Source organism: Molossus molossus, unplaced genomic scaffold (assembly GCF_014108415.1).
Source record: "Molossus molossus isolate mMolMol1 unplaced genomic scaffold, mMolMol1.p scaffold_m16_p_1, whole genome shotgun sequence".
NCBI lineage: Eukaryota > Metazoa > Chordata > Mammalia > Chiroptera > Molossidae > Molossus > Molossus molossus.
Genome location: NW_023425344.1, coordinates 98,071,686 through 98,083,372, shown reverse-complemented (window position 1 = coordinate 98,083,372; position 11,687 = coordinate 98,071,686).

The window sequence follows — 11,687 nt, the reverse complement described above, 5'->3', positions numbered from 1 at the left end:
AAATCCTAAATATACTAGTTCAGTTTTTTCAAGTGAACTTATCATATATCACATGATTTCCATATCTTCCTTTATAAAATTTTTTCTAACAGCAACCCTGTCTCCTGTGAATTCTGAGCCCTCCACAATGGCAGGGTTAAACACATTGGTTTTAGTTAGTTAATGTGACCCCTTTCCCTTCCAGGGATTGGTTTAGGAGGGGGAGTGGGTGAACTAATCTAGATAACGACTTATTTGAAGAGCTCTGTTAGGAAATAATTCCTGGCTTGGAAGAAAAAAAAAAAAGACTGAAGGAAGAAATAAGTCTCTCTGTCTCTGATCATCATGCGTGAGTGGATGATTCTTAGAATTGCTGCAGCCAGTTTGCCACCATGAGGCTGTGAGTATGAGGACAAAGGCCAGTTTGCTGTGGTTAGTAGAGGGAAAAAAAAATATTTTTAAATCCCGACTCTTTCAGCTGTACATATGGAATTGAAATATTTACAGGCTTTCTGTTATGTGAAACCATATACTATTTAAGTCTTGAAAGCCAGAGATTTCTGTTACAAGCCACTAAGCACATTTAAAATGATATTCTTTATCCTTTGCATAATATGCTACAGACAGATGTATTAAGATAGGTTTGTCATTCTAGAGCTTTCTGAAATCTAAGTTGGCAGGTGGAGATGAAAGATGGGAAAAAGAGAAATTGTACTGATGTAGAATAATGACCATATAATATATAAACCTTATATATTATAAGTGAATAAAATGTGTGCTGAGATGAACTTCATTTTTGAACAAGGAGACAAACTTTGCTGCAAGACAGTATTTAGGAAGACAGGCACCTTATAAATTCTCTTAGGAAGAGAAATGCTCTAAGTCCACACACCTTTTGACAAAAATGAGGTAGTATAAGCTCTCTCTTGACAAGTGGTGGCACACACTGAATTGAGAGGACAGGTGACTGGAGGAACACATGAGTACAAGAGAACAATGTAAGACCAGTGTATTTGAACTTGAGATATGTGAGGTTGAGATTGAGCTAGAAAAGTAGGTAGTGATCAAGATGTGGAGAACCCTATGGAATATGCAGATACATTTATTATAATAAGGTAAAGTCTGGTGAAGGGAAGAAAATAAAAGAAAGTGTTTTTTACTTAAAAAGGTGACACTTTGCCCTGGCTGGTTTGGTTCAGCGGTTGGAGCGTCAGCCTGCGGTCTAGAGAGAACTGGGTTCGGTTCCCGCTAAGGGCAAGAAACTTGGTTGCAGTTTGTCCCCGGCCCCAGTTCGGGTTGTGCAGGAAGCAGCCACTCGATGTGTCCCTTTCACGTCGATGTTTCTCTCTCTCTCTCCCTCGCACTCTATCTGAACAAAAATGGAAAAATGTCCTTGGGTGAGGATAAAAAAAAAAAAAGGTGACACTTTGAAATTTATATATATAAAACATTAATTAGGTCACCAATTAAACAATTCATTTATAAAACAAAACAACACTAAAAATGACATATTTTTGGATCCAGTGATTTCATTTCTAGGAATGTAGCTTAAAGAAATAATATGAGATGTAGTAGAAGATTATGTACAAGGATGTTTATCGTAGAATTATTTATATTAATAAGAACAGGAAACAACCAAAGTATCCAACAAAAATGGAAAAATTGACTAAATCATGGAACATTAAAATGAAATATAAGAAAGCAATTACAATTATTTATTTGTAGACTATTTGATGCCATGAGAAAATGCTTATAATCAAAGGTTTGGGTGAGGAGAAAAGTATCAGGCAAAAATAAGAGGAAGATCTGATCCTTATTTGGAAAAGGGGGAGGATATTTACATGCATAGACATTCTCCCTCTGCCATACATACAAAATTTAAAAATGGCTAGAATTTGCCTGGCCATTGTGGCTCACTGATTGAGCACTGACCCATGCAGCAAGAGGTCGCCGGTTCGATTTCTGCCCAGGGCACAGGCCCAGGTTGTGGGCCAAATCCCCAGTGGGGGGCATGCAGGAGGTGGCCAGTTGATGTTCTCTCTCATTGATGTTTTTTATCTCTCTCTCCCTCTTCCTTCTTCTCTCTAAAACCAATAAAGAAAAAAATTTTTAAATGGCTAGAATTAAATTTAGTATATCAATAGTATTTATTCTCCGTAAACAATAAGAAATTTTATTGTGCATAGGTAAGTAAACATAGATTGCTTTTACATGATAAAATAATGATTTATAAATAAAAACACAAAAACTTGAAGTACCTTAAATTTAAATTTTAAGGACAAATGTTTTATAAGTACTATGAACAAGAAGAAAATACCTCATTCTCAGTAAATAAGCCATATTTTAGTACCAGTCATAATAGAGATCACATTAAAAATGCCTTCAGGAAAATGCAAAGCAATATCTATATTTCTGTGTAAATAATTAAGTTACAGTTACACTAAAGATTTTATATCTGCTGGAAGTTCTTTGTTACCCACTAGGTCAACAAATAGTTTTAATAGAGAAGGGCATTGTTGAAGTGGAACAAGGTGGGGTAATCCTTCAGATCATCTCAGTGGTATGAGTGGGCTAGCCCTGGTCGTCGTGGCTCAGTTGTTTGGACACTAGCCCCTGAAGCGAAGAGTTGCCATTTGGGGTACATGCCAAGGTTGTTGGCTCAATCCCAGGTAGAGGTTATACAGGAGGCAGCCAATCAATATTTTGTTCTCACATTGATGTTGCTCTCCCTCTCCCTTCTACTCTCTCCAAAAAAAATCAATATGAAAAAAAATAAAAGAAAAAGGAAAAAGAGTGGCCTATTTCCAGAGAGACTCTAGCAGTTGGGGTAACTCCTGGTAAAAACTGAGAAATTGATCAATTAAAATAAGTAAAGCAGAGCCTAAGGTCATGTATCCTACTTCTTTTTCTTTCCGCAAACTATAAAACATATTCTTACTAACTCCCTTTCTATATGAATAATAAGAAAAATAGTGCTAAGAATACCTATCTTGCTCAAAATCCTCATTTTAGATCAGTGAAAATGTATTAAATGTTTTCTAAGTCACAAAATTATTTAGTGACAGCAAGGTTCTAAGATCCTAGGCTCTAGATTCTCAGGACAATTTTAATTCCACTAAACCATCATGAGTTGGTGATTAAGGAAAGTTTTCACATCAATACACAGTAACTGGTCCATAAAAGTGCCCCAATGTTTTGTTTTATGTAAGTGAATAAGTAATGTAAGACCCACTGTATTGGATCTAAACATTTCCTGGGTTTGAATCCCATTTCTTCTGTTGGTTATCAGTATCACATTGTGTTTGTCTCTTAACCTTGCTGTGTCTCAGTTTCTTATATGCAAAATAAAGAGATTGTATTAAATACTTTCCAATGTATTTGATGATATTTAACAGCTATCATATGCAGAATTACATAACTGGTGAAAAGAGCATCGCTCTGACAAAGACATAATCTTTATTTATATCTTGCTCATTCAAATGTTTCATCTTCCCAGAAGTCCCAAAGAAATAACTTGAGATATTGAAACCAAATAGTGGCTGGACAACTATTGCATATCTCTAAGCATTTACAGTAAGTAAAACAAACATACAAACAAAAACAAGTATAAATGAATTGAGGGATATTTCAAGGGTTGAAATGTATAAGAATCTTTGTTTTCATTGGGAAATGTACACAGTGAAAATGTGAAAGTAGAGCAATTTGATGACAAGTACATATAAGGAATTCTCTAGAAAGTCTTAATGCATGTAATTATTTCTGAAAGTCTTTTATGAAATTTGTTTGATAACTAAGTTGTGAATTTAAATAAGAATGAAGATACTGGAATGCTGACATACAGAGAGGGGCTTCTCTGTTACAATCTGTATCTGTAGGGGAGACAAATACCCTATGTTAAAGAGAGTTAATTTACTCTCACAGTAAAGAACTATCACTCTGTATAACTAGATTTAAACCCACCCCTCCCAAATTGGGGGATGTGGTAGATGAAAAGTTTTCTGAAACTTCCTAAATTAAGCTTTGTTTGAAAGTAGAAACAGTGGTAGGGATAATAATAGAATCTATTTTATAAGGTTATTGTAAAGGTTAAATGGATTAATACAGATAAATCCTCAGTTAGCATAATGTTCAGCACACAGTACTAAATAAGTGTTAGCTATTAATGTTATTGTTGTCTTTGTCATTGCTTTTTGTTTGTGTTATTATTTGGTCTGAAATATATTTAGATTGATCTCAATACATTTCTGACAAATTAATTACAATTTTCTGGTAAACAAATGTCCTCTGTAACTTTTCAGTTACATGGTTTTCATTTACTTTTGCAAAAAACAATTCATTTTGTCCACCAGAAAAATAAATTTATTTAAGGTTAAGCATTCAGGAAGTCTCTTATTTGCTGTAGCAAAAGCATGTAAAACTGTATTTTCCTGCTAATTAAGATGAAATAAAATTCAAACTACTAATTTTTGAGTTTCAGCCATTAATGCCTGACCTTCTCATCTTAGAGATAACTTGCTCTTTACAGTATATTTTGTAAGTGGGGAGAATATTGAAATCATCTGAAATCTAAGCTTGATACCTAAACATCTTCCTACGCAACTGAATTTTAACTTCTAAGAATCAAATTCCTATTTGCAAGTACCTAAGAAATATGAATCACCTTTCAGTTCACTGAATGACACTCATCTTGAGGTAACTGAGATACAGTATTCAAGCAATAACAAGTTACTTTCACATTCTAGAAAGCAACCACCCTACTAAACCAAGTAAAGGGAGTTACCCCATTATTTCCTTTCTGCTTTCAGTATGAATGAAATCAGTCCCACATAATGTCTTCTACGTCCTAAAGACAATTCTAACTAATTTCCACATGAAATTAAGATTTCAGGAAACAATTTGTAGTTTTTTAATAGTTTTTGTTGTTGTTAAACTTTTATTAAATGAAACTGTAAGAAAACAGTTCTTCTCTAGCTGATGAAACAAAGGATATATTTCAGAATTTATATATTTAGAAGTTCTTTGATTTAAAGAGTTTTAAAAGTTTTACTTTGAGTGAATTTTAATAAGTTGCATTTCAAAACTCTTAAGTATTTATAAGGGGAAATGAGAAACAAATGAACAATTATTGAGTGTACAGGATGAGGCAAAATTAGGTTCACAGTTCATATGGAAAATAACATAATAATTAATATGTAATAGAATAAACTCTGCTTCCCATGTTCACAAAAGCCTACTTTTGCACTATCCTATTAAAAAATGTAAGGCTCTAAGTAGTTAACAATATGATTTATCTGATAGTTTTTCTGGTTTAGATTTTGACTATTGGCTATAATATACATAAGTTATCATAAAAATAATTGTTGTTTTAAATTCACTTTATATAGCACTGGAAAATTTATGTCTTTACTTTTTTCTTTATCCTCACCCGAGGACATTTTCCCATTTTTTTATTCAGACAGAGCGGGAGGAAGAGAGAAAGAGAGAGAAACATTGACGTGAAAGGGACACATCGAGTGGCCGCCACCCGCACAACCCAACCAGGGCCAGGGACAAACTGCAACCGAGGTACATGCCCTTAGCAGGAACTGAACCCGGGTCTCTCTGGACCGCAGGCTGACGCTCCAACCGCTGAGCCAAACCGGACAGGGAAGTCTTTACTTTTAAAAATACTCAGTGAAAGGGGAACACTTCCATGATTTCTATATTTTGTTTACCTTTCTCTTTCAGTGCAGCTGTCTAACCCAACACTCCACATTGTATTTAATCCTAATTCTGTTTTTGCAACATACAAGTTGGATACGTTCTGTTTCATTTATACAATAAACATGATGCTGTTACTGAGAAAGAAAGACTACATTACATGGAAACTGCTCAGAATTATTGGTCGTAAGTCTTTGGTTAAGTAGTGCATGAAGATACTATGTCTGACACCATGAAATAGACACCAACAATGCCTTGCCTAGAAGTAGTCATAGAGTGTTAGGGATAGAGGGGCCTATGGCATCGTATCTCAGTTATTTTGAACAGAGAAAACTATGCCAGAATGGTTAAATAATTTTTAAAAATCAGAATAGGAGGTAGAGTTGGGACTAAACCCCAAGACTTCTCCAAGTTCTCATTTTTGACTGTTTATTCAGTTTTTTTTCCCAATATACTTGCATTATATTTTGATGGGAGTGTTTCTGTTGCCTTCCGTAATGTGTTTCAAACACTGGTTTTGAAGCTTGTAATTAACAGTGGCCAAAGGCATACATACATCACACAATTTGGGTACTAGACCAAATTTTCCTCCTGTATTCTGGCAGTCCACGGGCTGTAGGCTTTATTTCTGTGAAATAACCAAAGTGAACTTGAATATTCAGTCCTAAAAGCTTTTATTTAAACCAATTTCACCCTATTTCATTTGAACAGTAGGGGCTGCTGTTACTAATAAACACTATGTATCCTTTATAACCAACAACCCCAATTTAGACTGCACAGTACAAAAGTCAAATCTATCCTAACCTTCAGATATCAGTTTTATTTATCCATCTTTATGATATACTTTAGTTTATGTATAAAGATAGGCCAATGCAAACGACTAACCAGTGCCTTTAAATATTTTTTTTATAGAACTTTAGAGCTACAAGACTAGTAATATCAAACTCTGCAAATGAGGAAAATGTAGCCTAAGGAGAAAATCTGACATATTCACCATCACACTGGGATTAACAATGTGGCTGAAACATAAACCCACCTTATGCCAAGATCTGTAACATTTCCCCTATTTCTAAAATCAGCTGGATGTTTAAATGAGTAATCTAGAAGTGTAGGATGTTAATTTTTTGGTAAGAAAAGAAAACTCAAACTATTCAGAATTAACTGAACATAACCACTTATTTGACATTAGAAATATATTCATATATTTAAAGTTCTATCCCTAGATTGTTAGTTTATTTTTAAATTTTTCTTTATTGATTTTTTTTTTTTCAGAGAGAGAGAAAGGGAGAGGGAGAGAGAGATAGAAATATCGATGGAAGAGAATATCAATTGGCCGCCTCCTGCATGCCCCCCACCAGGTATCAGTCCCACAACCTGGCCATGTGCCCTGACCCGGAATCGAACCAGCGACCTCTTGGTGCATGGGTTAATGCTCAAGCACTGAGCCACACCAGCTGGGCTGTTAGTTTATTTTTAAAGGATAACTAGGATACTAGAATATATGCAATAAGTTTTCCTCCCGTATTTTAAATGTACCATAAAAAGAATGATAAAATTTAAACTCTGTAGCATAAAATGTTCTCTGTGAGCCACTTGAACTTTACTTCTTTGTTTAATAGATGGCTGTATTTCAAATTCTAAAGCAATAGATTTTAAGGACAATAAAGCAGTGTCAGCTATTTGGTTTAAGAAAATAATTTGAAAGCCATCAGAGAATTTAATCTGAGACCAAAAGCTAGCTATAATTATATCTTCTTCCTGTTTGTCTTTTACTATTTATCTTTTGGGACTATCACTACGTTAGAGGTGGGAAGAATTGATTGGATGAATGTGGAAGTTTATTAGAAGCAACAATCCTGCTGTGTCAAGCAATAATACATCTGTAAATAAAATTTACTAAGATCTCTCATTTATGAAGCATGCATCGAAGCAGGGGAGACAGACTATAACAATAAATATAACAACCAAGTAAAGTATATATGTTAGAAATAAATAAATACAATGAGTAAAATATAGTACACAATTAAGAGAATTCAAGTTCTAGAAATAGAGGGCTGATTCCAGATGCTTAAAATTAGTCTCATTGAAAAGAACACATTTGAGCAAACACTTGAAAGATATTAAGGATTTTGAAATTCAGATATCTGGGAGAATAGACACAACAGTGGTCATAAGGCTGTCACATAGTTAACAGGTTAGAGAAATAACGAGGTTTGCATGTCTGAAGAGTAATGAAAAAGGGACAGAGTTTTAAGATATGAAGTTAGAAAGTCAATGAGATCCTGATTATGTAAGAGCATCTAGGCCGTTATCAATCCTTTGTGTTTTACTCTGAGTGAAATGGGCATGCTATGGAGTATTTTGAGCAGAGAAGGGGCATAAACTTTCCTGTGTTTGAAAGGATCATTCTGGGACCTCTGTAGAAATTAAATGTCAGGGGTGAGGGCATTGCAAGCAAGGAGACAGGTTAGGAGAATACTGCAGTAATCCAGGCAAGACATGATGGTGACCAGACCAGATGGCAGCAGTGAAGGTGGTAAGAATGGTTAGCTTGTGTCTGTATTCTGAATGTGAAGTCCACGTTATCTCCTCATAGGCTGGATGAGAATATGAGAGTAAGGGTAGAATCAGTGATGTTTCCAAGGATTTTGCTGTGGACAACTGGAAAGAGTGAGTCTTCATCATTGAAAAATAAATGCTGTGGATTGGGACAGAAGAATTCAAGTTCAGTTTAGAAACATTGAGTTTGATGTGCATATTAGATATCCAAATGGAGAGATCTGGCTTGGAGGTAGAAATTTGAGAAAAAACATGCTATTTAAAGTCACAGAAATGGACAAGATTGCCACAAAAAAATAAGTGAAGCCTGAGAAGAAGAAAGATCCAAGGATTGAAGCCTGGAGCACTTTGTCTGAGAGAAAAGAAGAACCAGCTAACAAATTTGGGGAGTAATCAATAAGGTCAGAGAAAAATAGGAAAATGAGATGTCTTGGAAGCAAAGTGAAGAAAACATGTCAAAGATATGTGAGTGAGCAATTGTTTCAAATGATGCTAAGAGGTTGAGCAAAATGGGAATTGGGCATTGTTTTTAGCAAAGTAGAAATCATTGGGATGATTACACATACACATCTTAGTTGGTCTAGAACAGTTCCAACTGATGTTTGTTGCCATCCAAAGTATACTCATTTAGGTATACTCACTTGGGAGAAGAGGGATAAAGCAATAGGGGCCTACATTAATCTTAGTATCTTTAGTTTCTGGCTTTTCACCTAGTACAGTATCTGATATCTACTTCTCTAACAAGCCATTTGAAATTGAATTTTCAGTGGGACTGTCTTTATTGTTCACTTTAGGCCTCCCAACTGCCTGGTTCATAACTTTCCCAGCTCTGGTATCTCAGTTTTTCAGGGAAATCCCGTGGAAAACGACAGCGGACATTTCCAGAACTTCAGCTTAGATGAGATACCTAGAGCCACTTGCTCTTGAAGAAAGTGAAATCAAATAAATTAAGAGCCAAAAAGTCATTATTAGATTTGCTAACAAGGAGATCATTGCTGCTTTTTGCAAGTGAAGTTCAAAAGAACTGCTTTGACTGGAATCCAGATTATAGTGTGCTGCAACAATCCCCAAAAGGAGGTGGTAGCAGACATAGCAACAGTAGACAAATCTTTGAATACATTTGGTTCAACAAGAATCAATGGATTGTTATAAATGTATAAAAAGGGAGGGAAAAGAGTTTGTTCTGTTCTGTCTTGCTTTGGGAGAAGACTTAACTAATATTTGCAAACTGAGGGATAGGAGCCCATGGAAAGGGAATAGCTAATAATTTTGGAGAGAAAAGTTATTATTCATGAAATGTGGATTTTGGAAGAAGGTACTAGTTCAGGTTGGAAAGTTGACAATATCTGAATAAATGTGAGTCAAATCATACACCTCATAATTTGAAAATATTACATGGAAGCAAATCAAATATAATACTTAGACTGATTACTGTTTATAGGAAAAGACATTGAGAATTACTTACCAATTTATGCTTTTTAGGAAAAGAAAGTGTTCTTTCTGAATTCTAACCACAGCTGGCTTTATTTTAGTTCCTGAATTCTCTCTGCTTAGAAGACTTTTCCCACAACTCTTTGCCTGACTTATTCTGGTCAACCTTCAGAGATAGTCGAATCCCTCAATCATACACATATTCTTAAAACTCAGTCTTATTTCTTCATGGTCCTTTTAGTTCTAAACTCCAAGTGAGAAGAGACAGTTCATTTTGTTCTCTATATATTGGTGCTTAGATAGCAGTGTTTTCAACACATAACGCTTGGTAGGTATTTTCTAAAATGAGTAGAAGTAACATTCCAAAAGCACACCCCAAAATCCTGACAACATGTTCGCAGATATTTTTTATTTTACCAGCTCTGGTCATAGTTGTTCTTAATTTAGTCCTATAGTATTGTGTTTAAATAAGTACATTGATCTTTGTTCTGTTTACTTAGTTTTTTTTGTTTTTGTTTTTGTTTTTGTTTTTGTTTTTTTTAGGAAGGGTGCTGGGGAATATTTCTAAAGAAAAATGAAACAATCTTCAGTGAAGTTAGCAGGATTTATCTTTATAACTATAACCTAGTTTGCCTTAGCCTGAGAGACTTGTAAAATAGAGTGTTTATTCAGGTGGTATTTTTATTAGGATACCTTTTTTGGGGTCTTTTTGGAATTTGGGGGCCAGGTACTGGGGGGTTGTTTTGTTTTGGAGAAATTCAGGTTTACTCACCAGTAATACCAATGGCTGTGCATGTGCCTTAAAAGAGAGCTCTGAAAAGACACACCTGACACCCACACTGCGACCGCACCTTCCAGTTGACGTTTCTGTTCACAGTTTTCGTGAACTTGAGATAAGAATTAATAATCCTGGAATAAACCACTGTGCCAGTGACATTTTAGTTAAAGTTGAACAATGCTAATTTTAAAATATGATACTGTACTTCGGTGTGAAGAGCCAGAATACACACAAATAGAATTGCGAAACATTAACCTTTTGCTACCTGGTAAAACTTTCTGGTAAATATGAGGTGATATGTGAGTGGGGAAATGGATTGTGACGTTTGTGTGAAGTGATAGTATGAAAGTACGCACTTCATGTTGTGCAAAAGAAGTTCTTCTTTTACTGTCTTTAGGAGAGAATTGCACTATAGAGGTGGTTAACTAAATTATACTACCTTATTTTTAGTTAGTGGTTTGTTTGTTTTTTGTAATATTTTTATTCTAGAAGAAAATGCATCCCTTCACCCCCAGGTCTCATAGTTATTTATTTTAAGCTTTTGCCTCCTTTCAAAGAACAACAATAGTCTACTGACCCCAATTTAGTGGTTAGTCCTTAAAAGGTTAGGTTGTTTATTTAATGTTAATTCTGCTAATGAATCATTTTAAACAGATCCAGAAATATGAAAAAAAAAAGGGAAATCCTGGGGAAAAAAGAGCTGGATGTAAGTATATGTGAAAATAACAATATCAGCAAGAATGTGAAAATCGGGACGATAGAGAAGGAGAGAAATCATATATGATTCCTACTATTTTATTGTATTATGATAAAATACCCATTATATTTTTATAATATGTTATGAAAACATATTTGTCCACATCTTTGTTTCCTACACATCTTTTTTTAATGTGTATAAATCTCTGCCTAAGCAAGTGAAAAATTTTCATGCATTTCTGGGAAAAGCAATTGCTGTTGATTTCAAGTGAGGTTCTAGCCAGTAGGGAAAATAGAAAGGTTTGAAACCATCAATGAACTACCAGTGCTCCTTTGATTTTTTTTTAAATCAATATGATAAATTATTTCTTTTATTTTTTTTTAAATTCAGTTCATTTAAACTAAAAAGCAAAACAAAACCCCAAAAACAGGTTACCCATTTCTGAAACGCACAACCAACCACCAATATAATAGAGATCATATGGTATTTGTCTTTCTTTTTTTGATCCTCATCCGAGGACATTTTTCCATTTTTTTGTTCAGA